The sequence below is a fragment of the Mandrillus leucophaeus genome, unplaced genomic scaffold (genome assembly GCF_000951045.1).
Source record: "Mandrillus leucophaeus isolate KB7577 unplaced genomic scaffold, Mleu.le_1.0 Scaffold214, whole genome shotgun sequence".
NCBI classification, from domain to species: Eukaryota; Metazoa; Chordata; class Mammalia; order Primates; family Cercopithecidae; genus Mandrillus; species Mandrillus leucophaeus.
Window position 1 is genome coordinate 1,501,806 of NW_012102188.1, and position 12,013 is coordinate 1,513,818.

Genomic DNA, 12,013 nt, shown 5'->3' on the forward strand with positions numbered 1-12,013 from the left:
GGCCTAAAATACTGCATGCTCTTCTGTGGTGGTTCAAAGAAGATGTCCATGGCTAGCCCGCTGCAGAAACTCAGCTGATGGTCAGCAACAACCACTAGACATGTGAGTGAGGCCACCTTGGACCAGCATGCTCCCACTCAGCCCCGACATGCTGCTGCCACAGCATGAGTGAGCCCAGGGAAGACCAGCAGGACAGCAGAAAAACCACATCGTGTGAGCTTAGCCCAAACTGTTGACCTACAGAATCATGAGCTAACACATTGTTGTCTCAAAGCACTACATTTTGGGGTGGTTTGTTACAAATCAATACATGGCTGATTCATTCTCTTTCAATTATCAATTTCACAATATTTCTTCTTTTCTTTATATGCATGCATGTTTTTATATAGATTATATAAAATGTTATGCATGCTTTCAATCAACAGTATATCACAAATGACATTTTTGGTTTGCACTGTTGTGTAGAATTCTATTTATTTACTGACTATATCATTTTGTTTTGATAAATCATAGCTAACTAAACATTTCCATTTGGTTGGATACTTAGGTTGTTTCCAGTTTTACATTGTCATAATAACCTTGATAGCAATATAAGCAGACAAAAAGCATAGTCATATTTTGTATTATTACCTGTGAATAATTCCCCATGAACTTGATTGATACAGAGGTTCTTTTTTTTTTTTTTTTTAAGAAACTGATGTTTATTTTCCATCAACCATTTTTCCATGTTGCTTAGGAGCCCGTGCAAGAACCGCTTAAGACCATTCAGTGGTTGCTCGTACCCATTCAGTGGCCTGAGCAGTGGGAGCTGCATACCAGTCGTCCGTGGCAGGCTGAGCACTCCAGTCTTCAGTAGGGAACTTCTGAATAGGCACAGAGGGCACTTTCACATCTTCACACCAGTCTGCAACCTCAGGCTGAGTAGCAGTGAACTCAGGAGCTGGACCAGTCCATTCACCCTGAAATTCCTCCTTGGTCACTGCCTTTTCAGCAGCAGCCTGCTCTTCTTTTTCTCTCTCTTCAGGATCTCTGTAGAAGTAGAGATCAGGCATGACCTCCCACGGGTGTTCACGGGAATTGGTGCCACACATGCGCAGAACTTCCCGAGCCAGCATCCACCACATCAGACCCACTGAGTGAGCTCCCTGTTGTTGCATGGGATGGCAATGTCCACATAGCTCAGAGGAGAATCTGTGTGACACAGAGCAATGGTAGGTAGGTTAACATAAGATGCCTCCATGAGAGGCTGGTGGTCAGCCCTGGGGTCAGTAACCACAAGAAGCTGTGGCTCCCTGAAGGCTGCCTGGATCTGGTTAGTGAAGGTTCCAAGAGTGAAGCGGCCAGCAATTGGAGTGGCTCCAGTGGCAGCAGCAAACTTCAGCACGGCCGTATTCCTGGAGGATATAACACTGACATCAGCAGGGTTTTCAACGGCAACAATGGCACGAACCACCAGCAGAAGCTTCTCCCAGGTCCTCTTCAGATTTATGATGTAGATGCCATCACTTTTCCTTTTATAGATGTACTGTTCCATCTGGAAGTCAAGATTGGTGCCACTTAAGTGGGTTCCTGCTGCAAGGAACTTAAGGACATCCTCCTTCTTCATTTGCAGGACATCAAGGGCTCCGGACATTCTGAAAGTTTCCCTTTAAGTTACGACGGGAATCGAGAACAACGCCGTATGGATCCCTCTGTAGGTAGCGCGGAAAAGATACAGAGGTTCTTCAAGAGGGCCACTCTGCCAACAAGAGGGATGCTGAAAACTTTCAAAGCATTTTTGCCTGGGGGAGCTTTACTGGCATTGGTGGGCAGAGCCAGGTGTGAAATGCATGGGATCATCTCAACCAACAGAGGACTGTGCCATACCCCGTGTCCTGTCAAATGCCATGTGGTCAAATACACGCAGGCAGTTAAGAGCCCTGAACTTAGTTACACCAAAGCTTTCAGGTTTTCCAAGTCCCAGGCCTATGGAAGAATTAAATTCCCCTGTTCCCCTGAAATTAGAGGTGCTTTAGGCCAGCACACAAGTGACACAGCCTTCTCTCCTTTCCCATCGCCATGGCAACCTGCAATGCTCCCAGGTATGACTGGTCCATTAGTCTGGGCATCTGCATTCGAGGCTGACACAGTAATTCTGAGTATAGATGCAGGCATTGTATATCTTGCTGTGTTCATGTTTACTTTATTATAATATAAATAACTTTCCTTTGGTTTCCTTAAGTAGTGTCTTGAATTCTTGCAATTATGTCTCTCGATAGGTTATGTGATCCATGATTTCATTCAGGATAGTAAAGGGAGTGTTACAAAATATTTATTGTCAAAAAGAGGGCATTAGGTCCAGTGAGACTGAGAATCACTGCATTACGGGTCAAAGAACATGTACATTTTTATGGCTGCTGCTATATAAAATAAGTGTGAGAATCAAACCCTGCCAGGATCTGGAAAAGTGGGGAAAATAAACTGACTTTAACTAGAATTAAAATTAAAGTGATATAGCAATCCAGTTCCATTTCACTAACGCAATACCAGGATTAAGATTTAACTTTGTTTTTGCTAATCTATAAAATTTATGATGGCTGTAACTCTATCTTACTCTTGCTGCAGAAGCAACGTCATTCCAAGTATGAACAAATTGCTTTCTCTGATTGCCACCCCCACAGCTTTCCCTATTGCTCTATTTTTCTCCATAGCATTTATGGCTACCTGGTGCTGCAGATCACAACTTGTTTACTGCCTTGCTGTCTTCCTACAGCCTGGAAAGCTAGTGCCAGCGGGTCGCAGTGTGTCCATCCTTGTGTCATCAGACAACGTATTGTACAGAGCCCAGAGGCGAGGACTCACCATTGAAAGAGTGAATGACTAAGTACATTCCCTTCCTGTTCTCCCTATCTCATCCAATACGTCCAATTCCTTGATAATCTCCTTTAACTTCTGCCACGATTTCCACTTTTTCCATTTAAGCAACTAAAATTGGGTAGAACTCACTCACTCTAACCAGAATTAAAATTAGAATGATACAATCATCCAGTTCAGGTGCTAAACTTAAGAAAGACAAGGGAGATAAATTTGGTTCTGGCAAACATCACAAAAGCAGATTACTCACTTTGGATCTCTGCTCCTTTTCTAGGTCATAAGATAAGGAAACATGATTTTTCAAATGAGTTTCTTTTCTGCTGTTGATGCCCCCTTGGTGAAAGATTAAGTGATTGAAGCTGTCAGCTACCATGGGATTTGGGCGTTACAGTCTCTCGGTCCAGTACTTTATTTTATAACTTACCAGGCAGAGGCAAAGAGAGATCAGTCACCACCTAGACTGAGTATGCAATGAAGATGTGCTTGTTTCACCTCATAGAGGTGTTCCTGAATATAATATACTATGTAGGATGTATATGTGTGTGTGTGTGTGTGAGTGTATAATTTTTAACTCTATTTAAAAATAATTGTAGGCTCACACAAGTTGCAAAGTTAAAAGCGCACAGAATGATTCTCTCCAGCCATCACCCAGATTCCCCTAAAAAGTGATCTCTTGGCCAGGCGCAGTGGCACACGCCTGTAATCCCAGCACTTTGGGAGGCCAAGGTGGGTGGATCACCTGAGTTTAAGAGCCTGGCCAACATAGTGAAACCCCATCTCTACTAAAAACATTAAAAAATTAGCCAGGCATGGTGGTGCGTGCTTAGAGTCCCAGTTACTCAGGAAGCAGGAGAATCGCTTGAACCCAGGAGATGGAGGTTGCAGTAAGCTGAGATCACATCTCTGCACTCCAGCCTGGGCGACAGAGTAAGACTCTGTCTCCAAAAACAAAATAAAAAAGTGATCTCTTACATAACAATGGTGACTATCAAAACTAAGAAATTCAAAACCAATTTTATTCATTACATGTTTTAGTTCTAGATATTTCATTCCTTAGAATGGACCTAGTAGTAGATTGTTTAATAAAGTGAAACATTTTCGGCAACACAAGTGATTACATTCTCCTCTAAGTCTGGTGGTCTGGTGTTTTACTTATTCGAGGTTTCCTTAAGACAACTTGTGATAGGTGATTGTGGGTGGTGTTTTTGTGGCTCTTCATACAGTTCTCTGGTTCTGCACTCTTTATTTTCATATACACCTGCTCAGGAGCCCCTTTCTTAGTAGAACTCTAGGGTGAGTGAGCAGTCAAAACATCCACATCTTTTCTTTTAAAAAAGATCCCATCTGCAAGAGGAATCAAGCAAATCTACAGCCAACATTTGGAAACTATGAGTCTTAGCAATTGTGCAGAATGATGACATCATCAACATACATTTGCAATAAATATCATATGCATCATGCAACATGATTATGTAACACCAATAAAAGTTATTTTTAAGGTCAAATCACTTTTCAAGGCATCTATGAAGCAACCAGCATTTCCACACACTAAGCATTTCACTGATTTATGCTAGGTACAGTGAAACTTGGATTAAAGAGCCTAACAAGTAGAGTTTGCTGCCAAGGCAGAAAGACTTAGAGCCAATTATAATAGAAAAATGTGATTTCTAAGGAGAGCCCACCAGATAACCATTATGAATCTAGGCAGTGGGGCCGCACTTGGATTTGTACCATAGAGTGGTAAATTCACTCAACGTAGCAGTACTTATGGCACTGGGCCCCAAATCATGTTCCAAGAAACCCTAGGTAGACTGGCTACATAATTTGGGGCCCAACACAAAATTAAAATGCCAGCCCCCTTGTTCAAATATTACTAAGAATTGTATGATGATGAGAACAGAGCATTAAACCAAGCATGGTCCCTTCTGAGTGCAGGGTCCTGTACCACTGCTCACCTCTCACCCCATGAAGCTGGCCCTGGCCCTAGGGGTTCCAATAGGATTGCCAGATAAAAGAGAGGACACCCAATTTATATTTGGACACCCAAATATTGCATGGGACATACTTATACTGAAATAATATTCATGTTTACCTCAAATACAAATGCAGCTAGGCATCCTATATTTCTTTCTCATACATCTGGCAAGCCTAGGTTCCTGACGGGCATTTCACGGGTGACCTAGGGGTATAAGAATGAAGAAAAGACCAAGTGGATGGTCTTGATTTTTCACCATCATGCATGTTAACTCTTTACCTCTTTTACTTGCTGGACATCCCATCAAGGCAAGATTTCTTTGGGGAGAATCTTTAAAAATTTCCTGGCTAGAAGAAATAAGAAGCAGAGACGGAGGGGATGACAGAAGAAGAAGGGAGGGAAGAGCAGGGGAGGGAAATAGAGTAGAGGGGGAGAAGAGAGAGACGAGAGAAGGAACGGGGAGAGAAGAGAGGGAAGGGGAAAGGGAAGGGGAAGGACTACTTTAGCACAGAAACCAACATGTAAGCAGCTCTGAGTAATTACTGGGCCTTAAACATGGATTTGACTTGAACCTGGGAGGCAGAGGTTGCAGTGAGCTGAGATTGCACCACTGTACTCCAGCCTGGGCGCAGAGCAAGACTCCATCTCAAGAAAACAAAACAAAACAAAACAAAAACACCAAAACAAAACAAAACAAAAAAACATGGATTTGAACTTCAAACCAGGAAGGATGGATGGATCTGAAGCAGTGATTTAGGCCCAGCAAAAAAACATGCACAATTCAATCGAACTTAAAAGTGGTTAGTTTTCAGTTCAATCTGGACCAAGTTTAAATTATCTCCTTAGTGTCTCCTTCCAGTTAGCTATAAAGTGGTTTCCCCTTTCTGGTTTGCCTCCTTCCTTCCTTCCAGCCACATTCATGGAGCACTTACTATGTACAAGGCACCTACTGTTTATATTGAGTATAGGGAACACTAAAAGGATGAGTAAGATACAGCCGTCGCCCGGGGTCTTCCAGTGCAGACGGAGAGATCAGCCTATGCACACACGACTATACTCAGAGGCATCTGTAAAGAACACAACAGGTACAGAAGCACAGCAAGTTCAAAGTGCACCCCTTTACTATGAGGACTGGGGAACGCTTTATGGAACAGGAGAGCTCTTGACCTGAGCCTTAAAGAACGAATGAGCTTCATTCACGTGTTCATTCATTTATACAACACCTAATAGTAGCAACTACTCATTTTCTTTGAGCATCTATCTACTAAGGCTAAGCTCTGCTCCAAACTTAAGCTCTGTTCCAAACTCTTTAGATGGAACACCTAATTTAATCTTCACGACAACTTTGGGTAGTTCATAGAATCACTCACCCCATTGTCCACATAAGACAACCGAGGCCTAGAGAGGTTCAGCCAGTTGCCAGGGTCACATAACCAGGAAGTAGTGGGGCTGAGGACTTCAACACAGAGTCCATGCTTTCAGATGGAGTTTCATTCACTCTGTCATCCAGGCTAGAGTGCAGTGGTGCGATCTCGGTTCACTGCAACCTCCGCCTCCCCGGTTCAGGCGATTCTCCTGTCTCAGCTTCCCGAGTAGCTGGGACTACAGGCACCCACCATCACACCTAATTTTTGTATTTTAGTAGAGATGGGGTTTCACCATGTTGGCCAGGCTGGTCTCGAACTCCTGACCTCAAGTGATCCACCCTCCCCCCCCCAGCCTCCCAAAGTGCTGGGATTACAGGCGTAAGCCACTACACCCAGCCCAGAGTCCATGCTTTCAATAATTCCACACCTAAGCAGCACCTACTGTATGCCAGGCTCTGTTTAGTCATTGGGGATTCAAAGAGAATGCAGGAACCCCTGGGGGAGGGGCAAGAGCAGACAGACTCTCAGGATCACGTGATGAGATGACAGGTGAACTCAAAGCTCAGTGGGCACAGAGAGGGACTGTGCACTCACGCTTGACATAAATTCTGAATCTGAGAAGGAATGGTAGCAGCAACAAAGGCTTTCAGGGCTGCGGGCAGAGCGCCTTTAGAGACACAGCAGCATGGAGAATCCTGGACGGCCAGGGTGTGTGGCAGGAAGGGGCGGGGCAGGACTAGACACCAGGCCTTGGCTGCTGTCGGAAGAGCTGTCTTTATCTAGGCACTTTGGGGAACTCAGTGACAGTGTCAGTATCCGGAGCCCCGTGTGGAGACCCAGGAGGCTGCCAGATGAGCCACCTCTGCGATTTCCTGTTAGAATTTCTGAGCCAAAGCAGAGTCCACAGGCCCAACATGGTGGTTGTGGTTGTGGTGTGCCCCTAAGTTAGGAAGTTTGGGGTGGTTTGCTGTGCCACAGTAGACAGGAACCGGGAGCTCTTCCAGTCCCTTTCTCCCTTCTTGGTGTCTCTTCTTCCCTTCGCTTCCCATCCCACACATCTGCGCCACATTACCTCAGTCCCCTGGACACATTTTGGCTCTCCTACTTGGAACTTGCCCAGGCTACTTCATACCACAGTAGGGGCGTGAGCCCTGGTGTCTGACAACCAAACATCACCAAATGCAGAACCCACAGCTTATTCTAATAGCCACAACACAGCCTTAATTGAGCCCCTACTGTGTGCCGAGTGCTCTACAGGAGTAACTGTAAGAGTCCTACAAGGTACAGGTAATGGTCCCGGTTTTACAGGTGAGGGCTGTAACTCTCAGAGGGGCTAAGCCCAGGATTTCACAGTCCCTCAATCTGGGTGAAACAGAGCCTGGGCTATCTGGCCATGAGGCCGCCCTGGCCTAAGCGTGCATTCTTCCTCCAGAGCTCCCTCCTTTGCAGCCTATTGTGTGCAAGGCTCTGTTGCTCACCCCATGCCATAGACGGGTTTTGCTAGACACACCCCTCACAATCCCCATGGCCATTTCGCATTAAAAACAAATTATGTGCTTACCTTCTGTTGAAAACTTAGAATTTCTACACCGCCTGAATCAATGTTCCCCCAACGCAATGATCAGTGGGAGCTGAGGAGAGGTTACAGCCCCTTTGGAAAGGGGCAAAGGCTCTCCGTGTGCACCAGTCCCCATGGTGCTCTGAGTCCCTCGGGGTCTGCTGCAGTTATTAAGGTACCTGCCTGGCCTTGAAGGTGATTGATCTGCTGATCCCTGTTGTGGGCCTAGTCCAAGGGTCCCATGCACATGGTACAAAGAGCCTGGGAGTGTACCCCTGCCCCGCACCCCCTGTGCTCTTCCCATCACCATCTGTAGCCGGCCCAGTGGAGTCCAGCTCAGGAGCACACCATTCCTGCAGGCAGCCGCGGCCCTCACACCCCATACAGACTTCATTCTGGCCTGAACTTCTCACTAACGAGGTAGAAAATGCCATTTTCCATACAGCTGGGCCACGGGCACTGCCCTGGCCAATGGGACCTATGAGGAATTCAGCTGAAGGTTTCTGGGGAAGGTTTTCCCTCGTGCTGTCTTCCCTAGAATTGTGGCAGCTGTTTTAAGACACTGATGAGACGACCCAGAAATCACTCCAGTGTCAGTGGAACTGGACGCTGGACAGAAGCAAGGGACTCAAGGGCAGACAGGCCCCAGCTGTGGGGTCACCAAGGAGCATGGCTGGTGTTCTTATGGTTTCAGCCACTTTAGATGGGTATTTATTACACGCAGACAAACGTGTCCTGACTGCTAACCCGAACTCCAGGAAGCAGATGTGCCCACCTTCCCTAGTGCAGAGCCGGCTGCTGTTCCCAAGTGTTTTCCCATCCCATTCTCACCTCCCCTGGCCTCCCTCTAACCCCCACTCACCCCCATATCGCCCTCATTTCCAGCAAGCTTCCTCATAGTGCATGCGTGTGTCAGCCCCCTCCCGAAACCCAAGCCCCTGATGACAACAACAAACCATCCAGTGTCGTTGGAATACATGTTACTCGTGGAATTTTTTTCAATTGAAAAGAGAAAGTAACTTGTCTTAAATCTGTGACAAAATGAAGAATGAAATGGCCATGGGCAGAATGTTAAAAAAGAAATCCTACTTGGTTTGTTACAACTTGAGTACCATGCAAACCCTTTCTGAAAGAAAAACAACTCTCCTTAACCCCCAATGTTGATTTAAGTTGTTTCAAATTATAACGTTACTCAAACATGTTCAAACATAAAACTAGATATAAACACCTTATGTTTATAGCTCTTGTTCAACTCTAAACGATGAAATTAAATACAAGCAAAACTACAAAACCAATAAGATTCAAATCAGCAGCCCTAATCACATGTGACAGACAGTGTTTTGCAGCATGAACTTGTTTTTTTCAAGCCTGTGCCAGTTCCTTTGGGGGAGTTATGCCCACACCCCTGAGGACTGGGCAGAGAGATCCCTCTGCCATACTTCTCTGTGAGCTGTAAAACTCTCTGCTATGGTTTGAATGTGTCTCCTCTAAAATTTAGGTATTGCCAATGTAATAGTACTAAAAGGTGCAGATATTTGGAGGTGATTAGGCCATGAGGGCTCCTCCCTTGTGGATGGGATTAGGTTCCTTTAGAAAAGGGCTTGATGGAGTGAGTTCACCCCTTTCTCCCCTTCTGCTTTCCGCCATGTGAGGACACAATATTCAAGGCGCCATATTGGAAGCAGAGAGTAGCTCTCACCAGACGCCAGCATCTTGATCTTGGACTCCCCAGCCTCCAGAACTGTGAGAAATAAATGTCTGTTCTTTATCAATTACTCAGCGGTATTCTGTTACAGAAGAAGACATGGACTAAGATACCTCTTCAAGCAGCAAACACATCATCCCAATCTTTGGCCTCCACTAAACACAGATGTTTTAATCATAGAAAACCTACATCTGTTCTTTCCTCATTGGTTCCTGGTGATCAAGAAGGTGTTCTCTGGTGCTGACGGGCTTAGCAGTGCAAGACAAAGGCCAGAATCCCCACGGCAATCTCTGGTTATGTGGCTGTTATCCTGATGATCTGTGTGTACTGCTTGGACTGTATCTGTTTAGATGATCATCAAAATTAAGACACAAAATTAACACATTCTGTCAAGAACTCATAGTCCCCAATTTGAAAAACTACATTAAAATCAAATTCTGGGGAGCAGAGAAGAAAAGACGAACAAAGGTCCCAGATCCAGAAGGCTCCCTTTCTCCAGAATCTCACACATGGAGTCCTGATGAGGAAAAATGTAAATATTTAGACGCTGCTACATCTGGTTTCGAAAAATTTAGTGCCAGCTTTGTGTATGGGTCAATGGATTTGGAAAGAGAAAAACAGAACTTGTCTGTTCTAACTACCTTGGTCCTCTTTTCTAAAATCACTCCAAAGTTCTTCCACATCCCCAAAATAGAATGCTCACGTTTTGGGAATGCATTGTATCAATTCTGTCCCTCAAACTGATCTTCCAGCCCTCCTCTACACTTCATTTCCAATGCCGCCACCCTGGCCTGGGCACCACCATCCCCCTCCAGGCTGAGAACTTGGGCCCAGGCCCACGCTTGGCTGCCCCGGCCCACCCCCATCATCCCCCATGGCCTTGACAGCCTTCACTCGCCAGGCCTCTGCCTGCCTGTCTGGCCCCATTTCACACACCTCTACACCTCCCTTCTGCCATCATCAGAGGTAATTCTGGACGTAAGTCCCTGTCTGCAGGTTTCAGGGAAGGTCCATTGAACTGTTCACTCTGGTTCTGCTGGGTGAGGCCCTCAGCCCTCTGCTTGCTCGCTCTCTCTCCAGGAGGCCCTCAGAAGAGGAAGGCAGGCGCTCTTCCAGGGAAGCAGAGCTGTTACCCACAGCCCTGTCACTCCTGCACCAGCCACTCCTACAGCCCCTGCTGCTGCTGCCATTCAAGTCACAAGCCTTAAAATTGATGTTTCATGTCACGCAATTGGGTGGACCCAGCCCCCACCTCTGACATTAGGGGTATCTGCAGTTTCTCCACTGGCATCTCAACATCTTCACCTGCTGATCCGTGGGGCTCACCCTACAGCCAGAGGGCTAGGGCTTCGGTGAGAATGTTCTTTCAGGTCCACTATGTGGTTCCTTCCTGGAGCAGAAGGAGTCCAAGTTCTTCAGCCCAACGTTCAGTCCACACCCACTGCCTTACACAGGCCGGTCTCAGGGTCTCATTCTAACACTTGATATCCTGCTTGTCTGGGGGAATAATCTGGAATACTTCCCAGTCGTGGGAGTCAAGAGGGTTGTTAGTTGGAGGATGGGGTGGGCTTGCGTGTATCATGAGTTGGTCTGTTCTCTTGAAAAGCCCTTCCTTTCTTTGTCACTCTTCATTCCTTTTCTTCCCTCCCCGACATTTTGTATCAAAGGGAAATAATATTTTGTAATGGTTTTAAATATACTTGATCTCTAAAAATTAAAAGCCCTATTAAATAGTCTTAAATAAAAAGCAAAAATCTCCTACCCAATCTTTTACCTTTAATAACTCACTCCAGAAATAACCATTTTTGAGTAGTTTTCATTCTCCTAGAAGAGGAAGCTTCCCCGTGTGAAGGTCAAATACATTCTCGTGTCATGCTTTAGTTTGCTCGTAGTTGGAGCATGCTTTTCTTGAGTGGTTTTGTTTTTCCTGAAGTCTTCATGGACTCTTCTTTCTCTTGTTTCAAGAAGAAACATGCCTTTTCTATCACACCACTAGAATCTTCATGCTTCTTTTTGTTGAACAGAAATTGTTTCCTTCTTAAAGTCAGTCTTTTGACCCCTCTGACTTCCTGTTCAAATTTGGACTAATTGTTTTCTGGGCTTGTCACGTCACTACCATCCAGGTATTTCTTCACACATACTCCACTTGGGTTAGCCCCACAAAGGATCCACGTCTTTTAAATTCTTCATTTCTTGAATGCTTTTCTGCAGTTCATCCACAAGTAACATTTTTCAGAAAATGCACAGCAAGTGAACTTATCGTGCATTTGAATATCTGCCTTTATCTTGCCTCATACTTGATCAATAATTTGGCTGTGAAATTTTACATTCAAAGCAACCTTCTTCAGAACTTTAAAGGTATTATTCCATTTTATTCTAGACCTGTAGGCCCTTGCCACTCAGTGTGATCCATAGGCCAGGAGGCATAATATCACCTAAGAGATTGCTGGAAATACAGAATCCCTCTACCCCAGAATCTGAAGTTGAACAAGATATCCAAGGATGTACGGGTACATTACAGTTGAGAAGCTGTTGCATCCTTCAGTGCTGCTTGA

At 45.3% G+C, this 12,013-nt stretch overlaps 1 protein-coding gene and 1 pseudogene across 2 annotated transcripts in view; both read right to left on the bottom strand.

Annotated features, from left to right (window-relative positions):
- The window catches only part of ACOXL (acyl-CoA oxidase-like), a 368,775-nt gene that overhangs the window by 134,926 nt on the left and 221,836 nt on the right, over positions 1–12,013 (bottom strand). The window lies entirely within an intron of this gene.
- LOC105540036 lies at positions 756–1,707 on the bottom strand (annotated as a pseudogene). Its single transcript, XR_001006142.1, has one exon. The product of XR_001006142.1 is annotated as a 40S ribosomal protein SA-like (transcript).